Source organism: Ovis aries, chromosome 3 (assembly GCF_016772045.2).
Source record: "Ovis aries strain OAR_USU_Benz2616 breed Rambouillet chromosome 3, ARS-UI_Ramb_v3.0, whole genome shotgun sequence".
Taxonomy (NCBI): Eukaryota; Metazoa; Chordata; class Mammalia; order Artiodactyla; family Bovidae; genus Ovis; species Ovis aries.
In genome coordinates this window covers 160,420,425-160,441,901 of record NC_056056.1, presented here as the reverse complement: position 1 = coordinate 160,441,901, position 21,477 = coordinate 160,420,425, and positions in this window count along the sequence as shown.

The window sequence follows — 21,477 nt, the reverse complement described above, 5'->3', positions numbered from 1 at the left end:
ATTAAAGTCCTTTTCTGAAGATTTATTTCCCATCCCAATGGTCAAACTAATAGTGATTAGTTTACTAACTAGGTAATTCAGGGTAGTCAGATTAGTGTAAAACGAACATGCCTCACAAGTTTACTTGATAGTGATAAAATGTCCACGTTCTTAACCTCTTATTAGAAAATTAATTCTAAAAAATTTAGTTGTATTCCCATGTGCTGCAGGATATAGCATAAATCAAATAAAATGTGGGAGTACTATTAATGCAACTTCTTTTTCTCATCTTCTGAATTGGTTGAGCGCTTCATTTTGTAGGGTTGGTTGGCTCTTGGAGAATGCTTTCAGCAAAGTGCATAGAATAAAACAATGTACCTTGCTCCCCTAAAACAAAAATGCATGTATATATTTAAAATGAACCTAAACAGCTGGCAAAATAGCTACTTAGAAGTGTTTTATTTTAATATGACTAAGGTAAAATACAACATGAGAATAACTGCACTATTAATAACTGAATTACTATTGGTTTCAGCTTGGCTCTTTTAGAATTGCAGAATTTTATTTTTACTGCCATTATATCAGAATCACTTTGGAAGTGTTATCTTGATATTGAAATATGTATTTTAAGTGCTAGTGCCAGATGAAAAGAAGAGTATTTTTTAACATTACCAGAGGGAGAGGGCAGGTGAGAGAGGCTGTGATTGGGGAGGAAAAGAGATTGACAATTAGATAAATGTGATAAGCAAGGGAAACCTTTAATACAGAATCCAATTAATGAATTACTGTGCTGTGCTCTTCCACCGGGACTGGAAGTACTATGTCGCATGAAATTACTAGAATAATACATTCTCTGGATCAGGTGGTAAAGAATTTGCCTGCAAGGCAGGAGACCCAGGTTTGATCCTTGGTCAGGGAGGTCCCCTGGAAAAGGGAATGGCAACCTACTCCAGTATTCTTGCCTGGAGAATTCCATGGATGAAGGAGTGTGGCCAGTTACAGTCCATGGGGCTGCAAAGAGTTGGGCATGACTGAGTGACTAACACACGTGTACATTTTTGAAGGAAGATTATATTGAATCTGGTTGAAGAATAATGTGGTGAATGAAGCAGGAGATCAGCAAAGACTACAACTGCCTTTGATTGTCCTTCATTGTCACCTCTGATTCTAAGGTTATTAGTTACTCATTTATAGTGAGGAATCTCATCTATGTCAGCTGCTTTGTTAAAATCCCGCAAGAATCCATACTGCTTCCCAGAGCACTAACATAACACAAAGATTGACATCAAGCGGTCACTCAAGTTGTGTACCAGAAAAATAATACATCTACCAAAAGTGAAGTCATGTACATCTTCTGTCACTAGGCTTAATTAGATAGTTAAGTGACTTTAAGTTTTCTTGATGTATCTCAAGTTAAACTTGTGAATCCCCCTACTTGGAATGAGATGGTACAAGATAAGCTTTACATAGAACATAATTTATGAATCACTTATAGAATCCTTTCTCTTTCTTCAAATACTGCTGCTATCAGGTTCAGTCTGGTTTCTCTTGCCTTATCTTAAAGTAGAATTTCAGTTATCCTGTGGTGGTTTAGTTTCTAAGTTGTGTCTAACTCTGGCAACAGCATGGACTGTAGCCTGCAAGGCTCCTCTGTCCATGGGATTTTCCAGGCAAGAATACTGGAGTGGGTTGCCATTTCCTTCGCCAGGGGATCTTCCCAACCCAGGGATCGAGCCCGGGTCTCCTATTCTTTGCCAACTGAGCTACGAGGGAAGCCCATCAATTATGCTGATGATATCATAATTCATATGATGATGACATTCATAACTCATAATTTCTCCACATTCCCCACAGTCAGAACATACACACCAAGGTCATTCCTGTGGCAATTAGCCATTACAGATTCAAGCCATAACAATACCACCAACAACAATAAATCCACATCATTAAGCTCATAACCAGGTGCTGCCACATGATATCAAAAGCACTAATGACAAATACTCAGTTAAAAAGTTCTGAGGAAAAGTAAAAAAAATACTGAGGTATCAATGGACTCTTGGAAACTATCTCCAAATTGAATTTTTTCTGAGTTCAATTTTTTTTAATGTGATGGAGTTTCTGTTCTTTTTTTTTTTTTTTTTTTAGTGTTGGCCAGAAAAACATCTTATACCTTAAAATATCAACTTAGTGATGTACAAATAAGGACAAATTTGTGGAATTTAAAAGTGAAAAAGGAAACTTAGTCATCATAAAGCCCAATGCATATAATGACAAATCATTAAAACTGCCTAGAATTGCACACACATGTACATTTTGCATATATAATATAAATGCAAATATAATGTCTACATATTAATATTTAAGGTATACATATATGTTTATATGTTGTTGGACTCCATTTCTGGATATTCAGTTCTTATTTAGTAGGTTCCTCAGTGGCTCAGCAGTAAAGAATCCACCTATATTGCAGGAGACACAGGAGACTGGTTCTATCTCTGTGTCAGGAAAGGCAACCCACTCCAGTGTGCTTGCTGAGAAAATCCCATGGACAGAGGAGCCTGGTAGGCTACAGTCCATGGGGTCACAGAGTCAGACCCAACTGAAGCTACTGAGCAGGAGCACCAGAGACTAGCAAAGCAAGCTTTCTGATGACAAGTCGGATTTAGAAGTCATTTATGTTACAACTTCTATAACTTTGCATATGAGGCAACTGAACTGCTAAGTGGATTGGCCAACCTACCAGTTGTCATACAGCCAATGGAAAGGAGTCAAGGATGAAACCCAGGCTTCCTGATTGTTGTCCTTTCCCATTAACCTAGGTTTCTTCTTCAAGATGTTTTGTGAGAAATGGCTAATCCTGTCTGTCACCTCACTTATAGTCTTTCTTTAGTTTTTGTTTAATAAAGAATTACTTATGTTGCTGATTAACTACTTGGCCTCTAAAGGTAACTTGATATTGTGTTTGTACACAAAAATAAAGCTGTTAATGCTTGATGCCTTTGTTTGGAAATGGTTTTCGTGTTTTTTTCATTTCCTTTTCTTTAAGATTTATCTTCTTTTTTAAAATATAAATTTATTTATTTTAATTGGAGGCTAATTACTTTTACAATATTGTATTGGTTCTGCCCTATATCAACATGAATCTGCCACGGGTGTACACGTGTTCCCCATCCTGAACACCCCTCCCACCTCTCTCCCCGTACCATCCCTCTGGATTGTCACAGTGCACCAGCCCCAAGAATCCTGTCTTCTAACTGGTGGTTTTTTCACTTCAAAGTTAAACTATTTAAATCTAAGAAAAAGTGAATTGTTTATTAAACTTATTTGCTTAACGGTGTTGCCAATGGAATGTTTATTGGGAAGACTGTGTTCTTCTCTCTTTCCTTCTTTCTATCTTCTCTTTCCTCTTACAATTATGAAAGGAAATGGCAGATGGTAACAGCTGAAATGTAATGTAATATACCAATTTCTTTGCCTGGTGTATGCATGACTGCCCTCTGTTGGATGAAATTAGATCTGCTCTAATATGTTAGACTGTCTTGCCCTCTAGTGGTTTGTATAGAAGATAGTGATGAAGACACCGGAAAACACTGCGTGAAGGATCAATTATTTTCTTCCCAAATAATTGATATATTCACAAATTTCAACCAAAAACTTGATTTAATAATAATTATAATTTAAGATGTAAGAACTCACCCTGAGTGTGCCTCACATTTCTTTTATGGATATATCAATGGGGTAATTAAGTTAAATGAATGTGTTTTATAAGGAATGTGAAATTTATGGTTACTTTTGACTGCATAACTCAATTTATCATGTCTTTAACTGAAAATGTCTAAGAAGTCACTTTTTGAAAATGAAATTTCCTGAACTGGAATGAATTGCATTTGCTATGACTGAGATTCTATCAATGGAAGCAGAGACAAGCAGCAAATCTTAAATATCTCTGCAATTTTTAACTTTGGAAAACATCCTCAATTTTGAAGAAAAAAAAATATTTGTGACATAAAATATGAAAACCAAGTTGCCTATTGTGACTTTACTACCCTTTAAACTTAGCTGAAACATAAACTTCCTAACTTCTCAGTTAATTAATTCCTTCAAAGTCAATTGAGCATAACCTATTTTTCCAGCTCTCAGGTGAGAGTTGGAAATAACATTCTTGCTCTTTTGTAGCCTACAGTAATCAAATTTGAAGATTCCAATAGGGTTGAGTTTTGTTTCAAAGAATAGACTAATTTTTTCTGTTTATTCTATCACTCAAAATTTACCACTCTCACTGGGCTTCCCTTGTGGGTCAACTGGTTAAGAATCCGCCTGCAATGCAGGAGACCTGTGTTCAGTCCCTGGGTTGGAAAGATTCCCTGGAGAAGGGAACAGCTACACACTCCAATATTCTGGCCTGGAGAATGCATGGACTTTATAGGCCATGGGGTCGCAAAGAGTCGGGCATGGCTGAGCGACTTAAAGTGTCTGACTCTTTGTGACCCCATGGACTGTAGCCCACCAGGCTCCTCTGTCCATGGGGATTCTCTAGGCAAGAGTACTGGAGTGGTTCGCCATGCCCTCCTGCAGGGGATCTTCCCAGGCCAGGAATTGAACCCAGGTCTCCTGCATTGTGGGTGGATTCTTTATCATCTGAGCCACCAGAAAAGCCCTACCGCTCTCACGGCTCTTACTTATCAGGTTAGTAATTCATCTCTGAATCTACAGGGTAGGGTATAGTACTAGAACCATGGAGGACCTTTAATAAATCTTTGTTTCTAGCACCTTTTCTAACCCTCTTCTTTTGCCTCCTCTGGTGTCCATGAAACCCTGCAACCCTATTATCAAAACTTCCATTGAAAGGTACATCAGGCATGCATGGCGCATGCTAGTTGCTCATTCATGTCTGACTCTTTGCGACCCTATGAACTCTTTAGGACCCTATGGACTCTTTGCTACACTATGGACTGTAGCCCACCAGGCACCTCTGTCCATGGAAATTTCCAGGCAGGAATACCGGAGTGGGTTGCCATTTCCTCCTCCAGGGGATCTTCCTAATCCAGGGATAGAACCTGCGTCTCTTATGTCTCCTGCATTGGCAGGGGGTTCTTTACCACTAGTGCCACTTGGGAAGCCCTAAATCAGGCCTCCATTGCCTTAAAATAAAGTCAGTTACTTCTTAGCCTACGAGTAAAAATATACAAAGCCTTTTCTTGAGTTTAAAATTGAGGACTTACAGGTGTATAGACACATAGATAGAGGATAGATTCTAGAGGAGAAAGGGTGGCTATTTACAGACCAATGAAATAATTTACAGATTAGAGATTACCGTGTAAGCATTTATGTTCCTTCTTTAAAATAATATTTGGTGTTGTCAGTTTATAAGACTGTATTCCTTAAAAAGCAAAGCTACCTCATCTTTTTTTTTTTTAATCTAAAGTTCATTCTTTTATTTTCCCCAGATCATATTTGCTCATTTTAAAAACTGTGGTTTGGACACCAAACAGCTGAAATTGGAAATAACTGAAGCAAGGAACTTGCCCTTCCTTGTATGTACCAGCAGGAGTGACATCGGCCAGGTAAGTCATACTAATTGTGTAGAGCTGGTGGTTGTCCTAGTTGATTGCTGTGTGTGTTCTGATGAGCTGGTGCTTATTACATGTTTTAATGATCACCATAGAGCAGCAGGGAGTTTTCATTTGTTCACACCAGAACCTTGCATGTACTACTCTTTCTTTCTACTCAATTTTACTTCCTCTAATACTGAATTCTCAGACATATTCATCCTAGTTCTCTTCATATATGTTATTTAGTGGCTTCTAAAAACTCCAGAATACAGTTGATCATGACTTCATTTGTGTTTTTACTTTACAAAGTAAACAACCTTATTCAAGTGCTTACCAATGTCTAGCATAATTCTTTTATTATTATTATTATTATTAATTTTTTGTTTTTACTTTATTTTACTTTTACAATACTGTATTGGTTTTGCCATACATTGACATGAATCCACCACAGGTGTACATGCGATCCCAAACATGAACCCCCCTCCCACCTCCCTCCCCACAAGCACTGGGAACTTTAGCTACAAACTTTTTTTTTAATTGAAAAATAATTGTTAAGCTTGCCTTGCATTTTACAATTTTTACCTTTTTGTTCTTTTGGCAATTATATTTTATTCAGATGTTATAGATTTTAACTAGGATCTTTTGTATTTTATTTCTTGTCTACCTTTCTATGTATCCTAGATTTTTAAAAATATTGTTTCATATTTCAATTAATGAAATTCTTCCAACTTTTTTCAATTTCTAGAAGCTATTTTTTGTTCATGGATTTTTTCCCCACCACATGCAAATCTTGTTTTCAGTGTATTATAACTTATTTATTCTCTCTGAAAAAAATAATTGATTTTAAACAAATTCTCATCATCATGGTATACAAATTATGTATTTCTACTGATTTTCCTCTGTCATGTTGCAGATATCTTCCAATCTGTGTTGAAGACTGGTTTTAAGCTCACATTTAAGAAGGGGGAAAAATAGCAAGGTCTGTGTGTAGAAAAAGTTCAGCAGACTTCATATTACAGGAGTGAATGTGAGAAACCATTAAAGTAGAAAAACTCTCTAAATGCCAGAATAAGAAGAGTTTTATTCTATAGTTTTTAAAAGTTGTGCTTATGATCCAGAGATATATGATGCCATTTTTCTAGAGAGATGAAATATGCTTTCTGTCCATTGCTGAGTCTGGTAACAGGGGTAATACAAGTGGTGGTGGGAGACTTCTACTGTCTACTAGCCTCAGGGTCTCTGGGTCAACTTCGCTTAAGAGTCTCCTAGAGCAAGTTAAATCTCTTCTTAATCCTGTTGCCTACAGAGTTCTTTCCACTCATCCCAATCTATAGCTTCCTGCCATTCCTCATCCTTTTCCCTTTTGTCACCTTCTAAAATATATGAGTTTTTTTGTCTGTTGATTGCATCTTCATCCATTTCTTCAGAGCTGTGAAGTGTATGTACCTTTTCATTTTCTAAACTGTCAATTTAGGAGGTTGTAGGGATGAAAAGAGATATGTGCTTATGGTCAGACCACCATTCTGAAACAGAAATCCTAAGAAGGACCAAGAGAGAGAACACCAAGCACTTGTACTGCCCTGGTGATGAGAGAATAAAGAGTGGCAGGGAGAGTGCAGCAGGACATGTGTTAAGTCATGTTCTTGTGCTTCGTGCTCAGGCGTGTCCGACTCTCTGCAACACCATGGACTATAGCCCGCCAGGCTCCTCTGCCCATGGGATTTTCCAGGCAAGAATATTGGAGTGGGTAGCCATTCTCTTTTCCAGGGGATCTTCCCGACCCAGGGATGAAAACTGCATCTCCTGTATCTCCTGCATTGCAGGCGAATTCTTTACCAGCTGAGTCATGTCATGTACTTAAAGCCTATCTATTGGCTTAAATACACTAACCTTATTTAAATCTCATAAAATTAAACTACTGTCTGGGGTCATCTTGCCAAACTTCAGTTTGGAGGTTGGAATTCCTTCTATGCTATTTCAGCCAATGTGCTTCCCAAATATACTTAGCCATCCTTACTGAGTGCCTAATGAAGCAATGCACATTGTTGGAAACTTCTACTTTGCTAGAAAATTCTTCTAATAAAGAAATGAATTCAGCTTCTCTTCTTGTTTCACCCACTAATTCTAATCTATCCATTAAAACCATGTGCTTCAGGGAACTCTGTGAACACTTGATATTGTATATAAAAATAAGTTTTAAATGTGCCTAAGAACACTTTTCTGGGAAGAGGGTCCATTGGTTTCATTATGTTCTCAACTTAACCTACAAACAAACAAAAGACCAAAAGTCACTGGTCTCAAAACAGTCCAGACAAAGTTGGCTTCCTTTAGTTTCTGGCAGCTCTTCAAATATCCAAGAATAACTGTAATCCATTTTTATTTTTGGTATTTATACAATGAAAGTTTCAAAGTCATTTAAATAGCATGATACTGCAGCTAAATAGGATTCAGATTTTAAGGAGCTCAATTTAAGGTTATTATAAACCTGTTCATGTCCATACTTATAAATAAAAAGAGAAGTCAGCTAGTAAAACAAAGCAATAAATGCGGTATACTCTAAATGGTGCGAACTAGAGGTTTGTTGTCTTTAAGAAGTAGGATGAAAAAAATAATTCAGGGAATTCTCTCTATGCTCCTGTGTTTAATCACTGCACCTGCAAGCTTTTCAATAACAAAGGATAAGATCATATCAATGGGATTTTTGCCTTTGCTGACAAATAAATATATCAGCATTATTTGTTAAAACAGTTGTAAAATCATTAGCGATTTTAAAAAAGCATATGATTTTGCTTTGTTATTAGTGTGGCTTTATGAGAAGTATCACAATTATCAGAACTTCATAAGAACTTGAAATTTCACTAAAAAATTTCATTTTTATAGGATATAATTTTTCTTTGTTAAATTATTAAAATAAAAAAATGATACTTTTAGGCATAAATTAAAAAAAAAACTAGATAAAACTAAAATTACATGAACTATCAATACCCAGTATATCAATGCTAAGATTTTGGTGTATATACTTAAAGAATAAAATCCCATCTTCCTTGACATCTTTATTTATCAATATATTATGAATGTCCTTTCACAAGAGTGAATATAGATCTGCCTTTTAACTTTAATTATAACATATTATTCATTGCTTATATGTATTACAGTTTACTTATAACTATTTAAAGAAACATTTTGTTTCCATTTTTTGATTTTATAAGCAGCAGTATAATATAAATGTTATGTGTATATATATTGAGTATTGTACACATTACCAAATTTCCTGAGACCAATTTATACTTCTACCCACAGGAAATTAGAATCTTCCCTCCTTTTGCACACTCAGGCTAAATCTGTTAGGCAAACTGTGATATTTCTTTGTTTTATGATGCTTTCTTTAGGGGGAGTACTTCAGTGCAAAGGACCACTGTTTCTATCTAGTGGTAATAACAGGGTCAGTGTGAGTTCTCCTGGTTTTTGAGGCTTCTGATTCTATGAATAATAAGGGTTATTGTAAGAAGTCTGCAAAGAGCCTATGGTTTTGGAATAGCCTTTGCTTGATAATTCAAAAAAATGAATTCAATCCATCTCAATAAAGAGAAAATATATCCTCATACTCTTATAAGGATGGAAGATGCTGTATAAACATCAATATCTATTATAGTAAATTCCCAATTTGAGAGCTATGAGGATGAAAAAAAAAAGGAAAAGACTGCAGAGAAAGAAAGGATGGATGGCTGAATTCATAGATAATCCAAAAGCTTCATTTTGGCCAATAGCTTATATGAATATCTCATACCTGATATCTCCCTCCAAACTACTAACAATGAATTATTTAAAATAAAAGAAAAAAATGAAAATAAAGTTTAAATTAAAATTAAGTGGTATAACATAGATCTTTTTTATAACACTAGCTTGAAATAGTTACTCATAAGCAGAAAGTATTTAAAAGAGGATAGAAAGAACAAGGAGACTTAAGTTTAGATAAATTGACAATGAGTCATTTCCTGAAAATTACATTGTCATACTTATTCAATTATTTAATAATTATTTAGAAATTATTCTATTTTATTTATATTGTATCACTTATAAAAACCCAGAAAATGGAGCTAATGGCATTTAAAGTTGTTTAAAAAAAGTACAATATTTTTCTTTATTGTATTTTAAACACAATAACCAACACAGTATATTAGAAACTGAAAGGAAGTTATGATTATATATATATTATATCTTGAGACTCAACAGAACTTACATGTAGTTTATGGGATTTTAAAGCTGAAATTTAACAAAAAAAAAGCAATTATGTACCTGAAATATGATAGAATTAACCTAATTTGGATTAATATTTTCAGAATAATATTAAATCCATTTTTTCTATTTTTTTATGGTGTATATTTCACAAGGTTGTTTGTGATGTTAAGTGAGATACCATATTCATTTATTTATTGTAGTTTTTAATTTATTATTTGAATGGCAAGCGGGATCTTAATTCCCCAACTACAGATCAAGACCATGCTCCTTGCAGTGGCAGCTGCTGCTAAGTCACTTCAGTCGTGTCTGACTCTGTGCAATCCCGTAGACAGCAGCCCACCAGGCTCCCCTGTCCCTGGAATTCTGCAGGCAAGAACACTGGAGTGTTGCCATCTCCTTCTCCAATGCATCAAAGTGAAAAGTGAAAGTGAAGTCGTTCAGTCGTGTCCGACTCTTAGTGGCCCCATGGACTGCAGCCCACCAGGCTCCTCCGTCCATAGGATGTTCCAGGCAAGAGCACTGGAGTGGGGTGCCATTGCCTTCTCCTGCAGTGGCAGCAGGGAGCCCTAACTACTGGACCACTAGGGAATTCCCTTTTCTAAAAATTTTCTACTTTTATCTAGTCATGTTTATAATATAGACTGCATAACTTGACACTCAGTGCTTTAGAATATATGCCACTCCCAAATATCCAAATGACAGAGACCATTTTACCTAGGGCTTAAATAGAGATCACTATGATGTCAATGCCAGAATCTGTTTTGATCCCACCTGTGCTGTCTGCATCACAGAAATTGTACCTTTCTGGAAGCCCTGGTTGGTCATTTGCATCCTGGCTGATCAAATCATCACTATGCACTGGGTACAGCACCAGGTTAATTTCATCTTCGGCCTGTCTGAACTGATGGCTCTGCAGCCTACTATAGCACTGCGCTTCTTGGCACTGGTCTTCAGTAGCATGCCCTTAGGTTTTAGTACATTCTCTTGGCATTTCTCCTCTGTTGAATGTCCCACCCAATATTTTTGGAGCTCATGCTTTCTTCCTTCCTGGATTGATCCCTTGTTTTGTTGGAGCCAACATCCTCCCTTAGCTTCCTGAGAAGCAGATTTTGAAAACTACGTTTTTTATTCTTTGCATGTTTGAAATCTTTTTTCTTGTCCTCATTTGTGATTGAATTGTGCCAGGGTATGCACTGTGGACTTAGAAATAATTCTTCTTCAGATTTTAAAAATCATTATACCATTGTCTCCTAATCGCCAGTGTTTATACTGTGAAGTCCTAAACCTTTCTGATTCCTGGCACCACATGCCTGACACCCTTGACCCTTATTTCTTTTAACTCTCCAGAAGCATGTAAGATCTTTTCGTTTATCTACTTTTGAAATTTCATGATGATGTCCCTTGAAAAACGATTCACTTTTTCACCACTATTTTGCAGGACAAAAGCTGTGTTTCTTAACATAGCCATTAAGTTCTGATAAATTTTATTTTATTATTTCTTTTTTAACATTTTCCTTACATTTTCTCTCTCTCTTTCTTTATCTCTTTCCAAGAGCTTCTATTAGCCACATTTGAACCTGGTTCTTTAAAATATGAACATTTAAATATTTCTTGTCTCTTGTTCTACTTTCTAGATGTTTTTCGTAGCAATTTTGTTTTTCATAGCAATAGGCATTTTAACACTAATAATTATGTCTTATACTCTGATCATTACTTTTTTAAAAAAGAATCCTGTTCTTAATTTATAGTTGTAAATTTTTCTCTTATCCAAAAGTGATAACATAGTATAATCATCTGATCCCTATAGATAATATTCACATAACTAAGTTATCTTGATTAGCCTTGAAGTTGTAGTTTTGAAAATATCTTTTGTCTACCCCCCTGCCTTTTTCGAGAGTTTATTTCTTCTGAGTTTCATTTTCATCTGTTTGTGTTGGTCTGCTCGCTCATGTTGGATGCCTTTTTTTAGCTTATCTGGAGATGCTTGATTTTCCAGTAATTTCTGAGAATGAAGCTCCAAGAAATGGAGAATGAGCTTTGTTGGCTTATGGACTCCTGCTGGGCTTTACATTATAGTTTCTGGGATAAGAACCTGACACGGAGACCCCAAATATCAAAGTCCGGAGATCTTTTCTCTTGGGTCAGGTGGTACATGCAAAGAAGCCCTTGAGTTCTGAGCTGGTGTGCAACCTCCAAGACTCAGCACTGGGTATCCAAGCACTTAAAATCCTGGGAAGACACTGTAGGTCTCTCTCTTGAGCACGAAGACATTCACTTACTCAGTCTCTAAGGATAGGCCTTACACTGCCCTCTTCCTTGCTTAAATTTGGAGACTTTGGTTCAGTTTCTCCAAAGTAAAGCTTTCTCTTTTGTAACTAGGGAAGGAGGCTATTTAAGTTGTGAAAGAGGGAACCGGGGCTCTGTCTACTCCTGGGCACGCTTCTTCTGATTCTTTTGTTTCTGTCTCATCCTCAGTAACTATCATTATAAACTGACCTAATACAATTTGGTTATGCACAATTCTTAAGTCTTTTATGGTGAATAATAAATGCCCATTAAAAATTTATTTGAGGTCAGTGACTCTAGCTACTCCATTCATTACCAGGTGGTACTCTAACCTTGCTGCCAGGTTATAAAAAAGGTTTTTCTCAAACCAATGTCTCCCCCATCTACAGACACAAAAGAAATATTTCGTTATGATCTTTCCTGTTAAATCAAGAATCCCTAGGTCTTTGTTCTTTTAGTTGTTTTTTATTACCACTTTCTGAAGTGGTAGATTTGGCAAATGTCAAAGTTTCAGAGTAGAATTCTGTAAACCATATAGTTGGAATTCTGCAAAAACTCCAGGGTTCATGAAGCTGTGAACCTCAACATAGGAATTCCACTTAGTGATTCAGCACAAGGCATTTTTCAAGTAAAGAAAATAGACCTAGCTGGCTTCTTATACCTGGGTACACAAGCATGGGAGAGTCTCTAAAATATTTTTATGCAATGACCCTATTTTGAATAATTTAATAATTTTCATTTTACTAATGAGAATTCATATCCAATATTCATCCAATGAGGCAACATATTTTACCAACATTTAGTAATATTAACCAGCCAGCTTTGGATGCTAATTAAGATAGGGATAACAGAAAAATAGATTAGCCATGACGGGAGTAGGGCCTTCCCTAAAATGTTGCCTGACTACAACTCAATTGTACATTATTAATTAGTACTTTAACTGACCAACCCTAGCTTGGACATTCTTGAGTAATAACAGCTACAGCCTAAGCTAAGTAACACATATACTGTATCACACTGCCTGTCATCTACTTTTTTATAAGTACATTAAGATTGCAACATTTTTTTCTAAGGAAATTGTGCTTCTACCAATTCAGAACTCTTTAGGACTTAGTGGTTTCCTTACAAAAGGATACCTTGGAGATTTGGCAAGTTTAGTTGCAAATAAAGTAAATGCAATAAAGTAAGTGACATGAAGTTTTTTGTTCCCCAGTAAATATAAAAAGTACGTTTATACTATACTGTAGTCTATTAAATGTGCATAGCACTGTGTCTAAAAAGCCAATGTATGCACCTTAATTTAAAAACACTTTATTGCTAAAATATGTTGACCACTCTCTGAGCCATCACTGAGTCATAATCTTTTTTCTGGTGGATGCTTCAATGTTCATGGCTGCTGGCTGACCAGGGTGGTGGTTACTAAAGACTAGGGTGGATGTAGCAATTTCTTAATATAACATAGCAATGAAGTTTACCACATTGGTTGACTCTTCTTTTCACAAAAAAGTTTCTCTGCACCAGGTAGTATTGTTTGATAGCATTTTACCCACAGTAAAACTTCTTTCAAAATTGGAGTCAGTTTTCTCAAACACTGTCGCTTCTTTATCAACTAAGTTTATATAATATTCTAAATCCATCGTTGTCATTTCAACCATCCTCACAGCATCTTTCCCAGGGATAGATTCCATCCCAAGAAACCACTTTTTTTTTTTTTTCTCATCCAGGAGAAGCAACTCCTCATTCATTCAAGTTTTTATCATGAGATTGCAGCAATTCAATCACAGCCTAAGGCTTCACTTCTAATTCTCTTGCTGTTTCTACCACATCTGCAATTATTTCCTCTGCTGAAGTCTTGAGCCCCTGAAAGTCATCTCTGGCTGGAATTAGCTTCTTTGAAACTCCTGTTAATTTTGACATTTTGACCTCATCCCGTGAACAATGAATGTTCTTAATGACACCTAGAATGGTGAATCCTTTCCAGAAGGTTTTCAATTTACATATTCCAGATCAATCAGCAGAATCACTATAAGGCAGCTATAGCCTTACAAAAATGTATTTCTTAAAGAATAAGACTTGAAAGTTGAAATTACTCCTTGATCCATGGGCTACAGAATGGATGCTGTACTTCCAGGTATGAAAATACATTAATTTTCATCAGAGCTCTTGGATGACCAGGTGCATTGTCAATGAGCAAAAATATTTTGAAAGGAATCTTTTTTTTTTTTTTCTGAGCAGTAGGTCTCAACAGTGGGCTTAAAATATTCAGGAAATCATATTGTAAACAGATGCACTATCTATCTTCCAGGCTTTGTTGTTCCATTGATTATGCAGAGTAGATTTAGCATAATTCTTAAGAATCCTAGAATTTGGGGAATGGTAAATGAGCATTGGCTTCAACTTCAAGGTATCAGCTCCATTAGCCTTTAACAAGAGAGTCAGTCTGTCCTTTGAAGCTTTGAAGCCAGGCACTGACTTCTCATCTGTAGCTATGAAAGTCCTAGATGGCATTTGCTTCCAATATAATGCTGTTTTGCCTACACTGAAAACCTGTTGTTTAGGTAGCCACCATCACTCATTATCTTAGCTAAATCTTCTGAATAACTTGCTGCTTCTGCATCAGCATTTGCTATTTCACCTTACACTTTTCTGTTATGAAGATGGCTTCTTTTCCCAAATCTCATGAACCAACCTCTGCTAGTTTCAAATATTTCTTCTGTAATGGTCACGCCTCTAAAACTTCATAGCACTGAAGAAAACCAGGGCCTTATTAGGTTGGGATTAGGTTTTGGCTTAAGGAAATTGTGTGGCTGGTTTGATCTTCTGTCTAGAAGATCCATATTGGCAATAAAACTGTTTCATTTTCTTATCATTTGGGCCTTCACTGGAGTAGCACTTTTCATTTCCTCCAAGCGCTTTTCCTTTGTGTTGAGAACTTGGCTAAGTGTTGGTGCAAGAGGCCTGGCTTTCAGCGTGTCTCAGCTTTTGACATGCCCTCTCACTAAGCTTAATCTTTTCTAGCTTTTGATTTAAAGTGAGAGACGTGTGACTGTTCCTTTCACTGGAACACCTACAGGCCATTGTAGGATTATTAAGTGGTCTAATTTCAATGTTGTTGTGTCTCAGGGAGTAAGGAGGCTCAGGAAGAGGAAGAGAGATGGCAAAATGGCCAGCTGGTGGAGCACCTAGAACATATTGATTAGGTTTGCTATCTTAAATGGATGTAGTTCAAGATATGTCAAAACAATTGTAAGAGTAACATCAAAGATCACTGATCACATATAACAACAAATATATTAAAAATGAAAAATTTGAAATACTGTGATAATTATTAGAATGTGACCCAGAGACAGGAAATGAGCAAGTGCTGTTGGAAAAATGGTGTCAATAGATTTTATCAAGGTGGGGTTGCCACAAACATTCAATTGAAAGAACATGCACAATACCTGCCAAGTGCGATAAAGGGAAGCCTAATAAAACGAGGTCTGCCTGTTATGGTCTTAAGTTTTCTAAGTTTCCTCCATCCCACTAAAGCATCCCTTTCTCATTGACAAAAGATTGCTGACAAATGTTATCACCTTCTACTGTTAAATATTATATCATTTTCCTTGTCCTTCTGGATTTATACTCTTTTAAAAATACATTTACTTTTATATTAGTTGGATTATAGAAAGAATAAAGATAAATCATTTAAGCCTCATCTCTTAACCAACACCGTATTACATTTATTTTCCTTAACATGAAAATATTTTCTTATCAGATCATTTATTCAGAAGTGGGTAAAAATATATATATTTCCAGCCAATATTTTCTATAAAACTGATATTGAACTGATATTTCTTAACATCATCTTTATTCTTATGCTGGAAGTGGGAATTCTTCACAAGCAAAAGCAATCAGTTAGAATAAATAATAGGAACAATTCACAAGCTTGACTGGCTTAGTTTCAGATCTTTTCTATTATTTAAAATATTGTTCAGCTGATCTCCAAATATTTAATCAAAATAAAATATAAGTAATACAATCTCTCAATTACCCCTTTAACTGTGCTCTAAGTAATTAACACAGTTACTGCAAAATATATAGCTATTGTTTTGATATTGATAAGGAGATTGTTGAAGATGTCATCATGTCTGGAAAAGTGACTAGAGAGGTTGCTGGGGGCTGCATAACTAGCTGTGAGGGTTGATTATGGAGGAAAGTCTTAGAAAAAGTGTCTGTGATAGTATTGAGACTTGCCTTAACTACTAAAAAGTAACATTTTGTGTTACAGTTTTCTATAAACACACCTTTTTACTTGAAATAGCACTAGGTTGAGTTTTAAAATCTAATCTATATGGCAATATCATAATAGTTGGGATTGTTTCTGCTGTCTTTTGCCTCAGTTGGGTCACACAGGCTTAAACAAAGATTGAAGTCTATTTCTGCCTATTATAATTAAAACCCTAAAATGCAAACCACACTGTAAATTAGATTTTCAATGCACTACACTTTATAATTGTGAATATTAGAAAATGAAGCCATCCTTTTCACAATTGGTATATTTACTCTGTCTGAGCTACTCAATTACCTTGTGAACATAGGTGGTAACAGTGATGGTAAAGAGTCTGTCTGCAATGTGAGAGACCCAAGTTCTATCCCTGGGTCGGGAAGATCCCCTGGAGGAGGAAATGGCAACCCACCTCCGCATCTTGCCTGGAAAATCTCATGGACGGAGAAGCTTGGCAGACTACAGTCCATGGGGTCGCAAAGTGTTGGACATGACTGAGTGAGTTCACTTAAACTTACAGAAAGGCAATTTTAAGGTTAAAGCAGACAGATTAATTCTATTATCAGTGAAAACTTAGACATACAATAACAATCAGAAAGGTAGTTTGTTCTCTAACTCATAATAAAATCCATTTTTTATGACCATTTAGGTTTAGAAAGCAGCTGTATTAATAAAAATTTTATCTGAACTTCTAACTTACTGCATAATTTGGGAACTTGTTCTAGAATCATGAAATGTCTTACAGAGTAAGGCTATTTATTTATATAATAGACTAGATTCCTGTTTACTTTGTCTGCTTTCTTCTGGCAACCACTTGGGGCCGGTAAATGAACAAAGAGAACATGAGGTATGATAAATTTAATAGCAAGCATACATACACTTGTTTGATTTTTTTAAATGTTGTAAGGTTGGGCTATAAAAACATTTAGGAACGTAAGGTCTTGTTATACTGGAAAATTTGAGAGTTAATAAAACAAATACTAGGAATGTCATCACTGATGTATGCAAATAAATTCTATACGTTATAAGAATAATGTCAGAAGGTCATAAACTTAAATAAAAATGAATTAATTTGATTTAATTAATTTATTGTTTTGCTTAACCATTAAATAAATGTTGCATGAATTCCTACCATGTGTTAGTCTTGTGCTAGGCCTTGCAGAAAGGATAAAGATGAATAAAACATGTCTCTTGCCTGGGGGCACTCACAGTCATGGTCTAGTGAATGATAATAAAAAACTAAGTACACGAAGAGAAGGATTTGTGTGATCAATGTGTTGGGAATTAAAGTCTGGTAGGCCGTCTATCCCCAATGGTTGATTTATTGATTTTTATCTTATCTTATTCCAGAAAGAATGTTTTAAGAATGAGATAGACACAATGAAACAAATATGAAAGCTGGGGTGTTAAAGAAAAAAGAAAACATAACCCTTACAAAGGTAGAAATAAATATACATCTCTTTTTCCAAAGGGTAAACTAAAACCCAACCAAGTCTGAAGTAGGTATAAACGAAGAAAATACTGAGAAAGGAGAAGAGTGGAATGTTAACTTCTTTCAGATTGGAAGAATAGAACAAAACGCAAGTATTTCAAGTATTGTTAAAGTTACTTGCTAATACTTTGAAAAATTGAATATCATCTCTCAGTATGAGATAAATGTGCTTTAAATACTTCAAGAGGCAATTTGTGGCAGTTAATCTTTGTTGCTTTTTATTTCTTTATATTATATATTTACCATTGCTATTCTTATTATCAAATCTCTATGGCCTTAAAAATGAAAAAAAGCTTATATCACATTTTCTTACAACTTCAATAGAAATTTGATGAAAAAATGTATACTTTGGTGTCATCTTGATTCTTGAACTTACTCCCAGCTCAGCTACAAATTTGTCCTATGGCCTGAGGCATTGAAACACCACAGGGTCCTGCAATAATTTCCTGACAGATCAGACAACCCAGTTATTCCATGTCCCCAGGTGTCCCAATGACCTAGATTATTGTCAACAACAAAGGTTGCTTTAGCTTTAAGTTTCAAATATCTGCTGGGTTTGCAAACTTAGATTCATTTTACCATTTAGCTGAAAATGCATTTTAGGGTGCTGGAGTTTGCTCTCATTCACTCATCCATCCTTACTTAGTTCTTAGTGCAAAAGAAAGAGTGCCACCTACTGGATGTGGGATAGGAAGAGAATATTAAAAAATGGATTCTTATGAAAGGCGGATTCAAAGTAAATGTGAGAGGAAAAATGTCAAAGAATGTCTCACTTCCCTAATAATAATTACATAAATTTGCTTACATGCTTTTATTGTCAATAAATACTGAATGAACATTATCCTAGAATTTCCCTCTAAATATTTCGAAATAAACATTCCTCTTATTTTCTTATACCTTATTTTTACAGAATTTTTTAAAAATTTAGAGCAGTTTTAAGATTCACTGCAAAATTATGAGGAAGGTACAAAAATTTCTAGTTTAATCTGCCCTTCCTAAGCACACATATATGGGCATAACTCCCATTATCAACATCACTTACCAGAGTGGTACATTTGTTACAACTCATGAATCTACATCTACAAATTGCAATAAACTAAAGTACACAGTTTACATTAGGGTTCGTTCTTGGTGCTGTACATTTCATAGGTTTAGGACAAGCGTATAATGCTAATGTATCCATAATTATAATATTATATAGGCTATTTTTACAGCCCTAAAGTTTCTCTGTGCTCCATCTATTCATCCTGCTCTCCTTCCCTTGAGGCAACTTTCTTTTTACTGTCCCCATATTTTACCTTTTCCAAAATGTAATATAATTGAAAACATACAGTATGTAGCCATTTCAGATTGGCTTCTTACACTTAGTATTTGTTTCCTCTTTTTCATGACTCCACAGCTCCTTTATTCTTAGCAATGTATAATATTCCGTCATCTGAATGTGCAGGTTTATTTATCCATTTACCTACTGACAGATATCTTGGTTGCTTCCAGGTTTCGGCAATTCTGAATCAAGACGCTATAGACATCTGTATGTAGATTTTGTGTGGATACAGTTTTCAACTTCTCTGGATAAATACCAAGGAGTCTGATTGCTGGATTGTATGGTAAGAGTATATTAGTTTTATAGAATTTGCCAAATTACCTTCAAAAGTGAAAGTATTTATACTTAGGTATAAATCTAATGAAACATAAACAAGATCTATATGAGGTAAACTACAGATCTCTGATTAACAAAACTTTAAAAGAGCTAAATAAATGGAGAGATTCCATGTTCATGGATGGGAAGACTCAATATTGTTAAGATGTCAGTTCTTCCGAAGTTGCTCTATTGATTGAGTGCAATCCCAGTCAAAATCCCAGCAAGTTATTTTGTTTAAATTGACAATTTGATTATGAAGTATATTGGAGAGATAAAAGACCAAGGATAGCCAACACAGCATTGAATAAGCAGTATAAAGTTGGAGGATTAACACTATACTGTCCATCTTCAAGACTTAGTTTAAAGCTACAGTAATCAAGTGAAATGAAATGAAAGTCACTCAGTCATGTTCTACTCTTTGTGATCCCATGGACTATACAGTCCATGGAATTTTCCAGGCCAGAATACTAGAGTGGGTAGCCTTTCCCTTCTCCGGGGGAATCTTCCCAACCCAGGGGTTGAACCCAGGTCTCCTGCATTGCAGGCAGATTCTTTACCATCTGAGCCACAAGGGAAGTTCAAGAATACTGGAATGGGTAGCCTATCCCTTCTCCAGGGAATCTTCCTGATCCAGGAATCGAATGGGGGTCTCCTGCAATGCAGGCAGATTCTTTACCAACTGAGCTATCAGGGAGTTCAGTTCAGTTCAGTCATTCAGTTGTGTCCAACTCTTTGCAACCCCATGAACCGCAGCATGTCAGGCCTCCCTGTCCATCATCAATTCCTGGAGTCTACCCAAACCCATGTCCATTGTGTTGGTGATGCTAGCCAACCATCTCATCCTTTGGTGTCCCCTTCTCCTCCAGCCCTCAATCTTTCCCCGCATCAGGGTCTTTTCAAATGAGTCAGCTCTCTGCATCAGGTGGCCAAAGTATTGGACTTTCAGCTTCAACATCAGTCCCTTCAATGAACACCCAGGACTAATCTCCTTAAGGATGGACTGGTTGGACCTCTTTGCAGCCCAAGGGACTCTCAAGAGTCTTCTCCAACACCACAGTTCAAAAGCATCAATTCTTTGGTGCTCAGCTTTCTTTATAGTCCAACTCTCACATCCATACATGACTCCTGGAAAAACCATAGCCTTGACTAGACAGACCTTTGTTTGCAAAGTAATGTCTCTACTTTTTAATATGCTATCTAGGTTGGCCATAACTTTCCTTCCAAGGAGTAAGCATCTTTTAATTTTATGGCTGCAATCACCATCTGCAGTGATTTTGGAGCCCAGAAAAATAAAGTCAGCCACTGTTTCCACTGTTTCCTTATCTATTTGCCATGAAATGTTGGGACCAGATGCCATGATCTTAGTTTTCTGAATGTTGAGCTTTAAGCCAACTTTTTCACTCTCCTCTTTCACTTTCATCAAGAGGCTCTAAGTTCTTCTTTGCTTTCTGCCATAAGGGTGGTGTCCTCTGCATATCTGAGGTTATTGCTGTTTCTCCCAGCAATCTTGATTCCAGCTTGTGCTTCCTCCAGCCCAGCATTTCTCATGATGTACTCTGCATATCAGGGGAGCTCTACAGTAATCCTTGGTGGCTTCCCTGGTGGCTCAGAGGTTAAAGCGTCTGCCTCCAATGTGGGAAACCCAGGTTCAATCCCTGGGTCGGGAAGATTCCCTGGAGAAGGAAATGGCAACCCACTCCAGCATTCTTGCCTGGAGAATCCCATGGACAGAGGAGCTTGGTAGGCTACAGTCCACGGGGTCACAAAGAGTCGGACACGACTGAGTGACTTCACTTTCACTTTCTACAGTAATCAAGACACTGTGCTATTAGGAAAATAATAGACAAGTAGATGGATGTAACAGAATAGAGAGCTACAGGAGAAAAAACTAGGGGAATCTGGGTGTGTCCCTGTTTACCTCTGATAATTTTCCTTGCTTCAAAGACTGCTTGTCTATAATTAATATAGCTACTCTTGTTTTATTTTGATCGGTGTCAGTATGGTATGTTTTCTCCAGCCA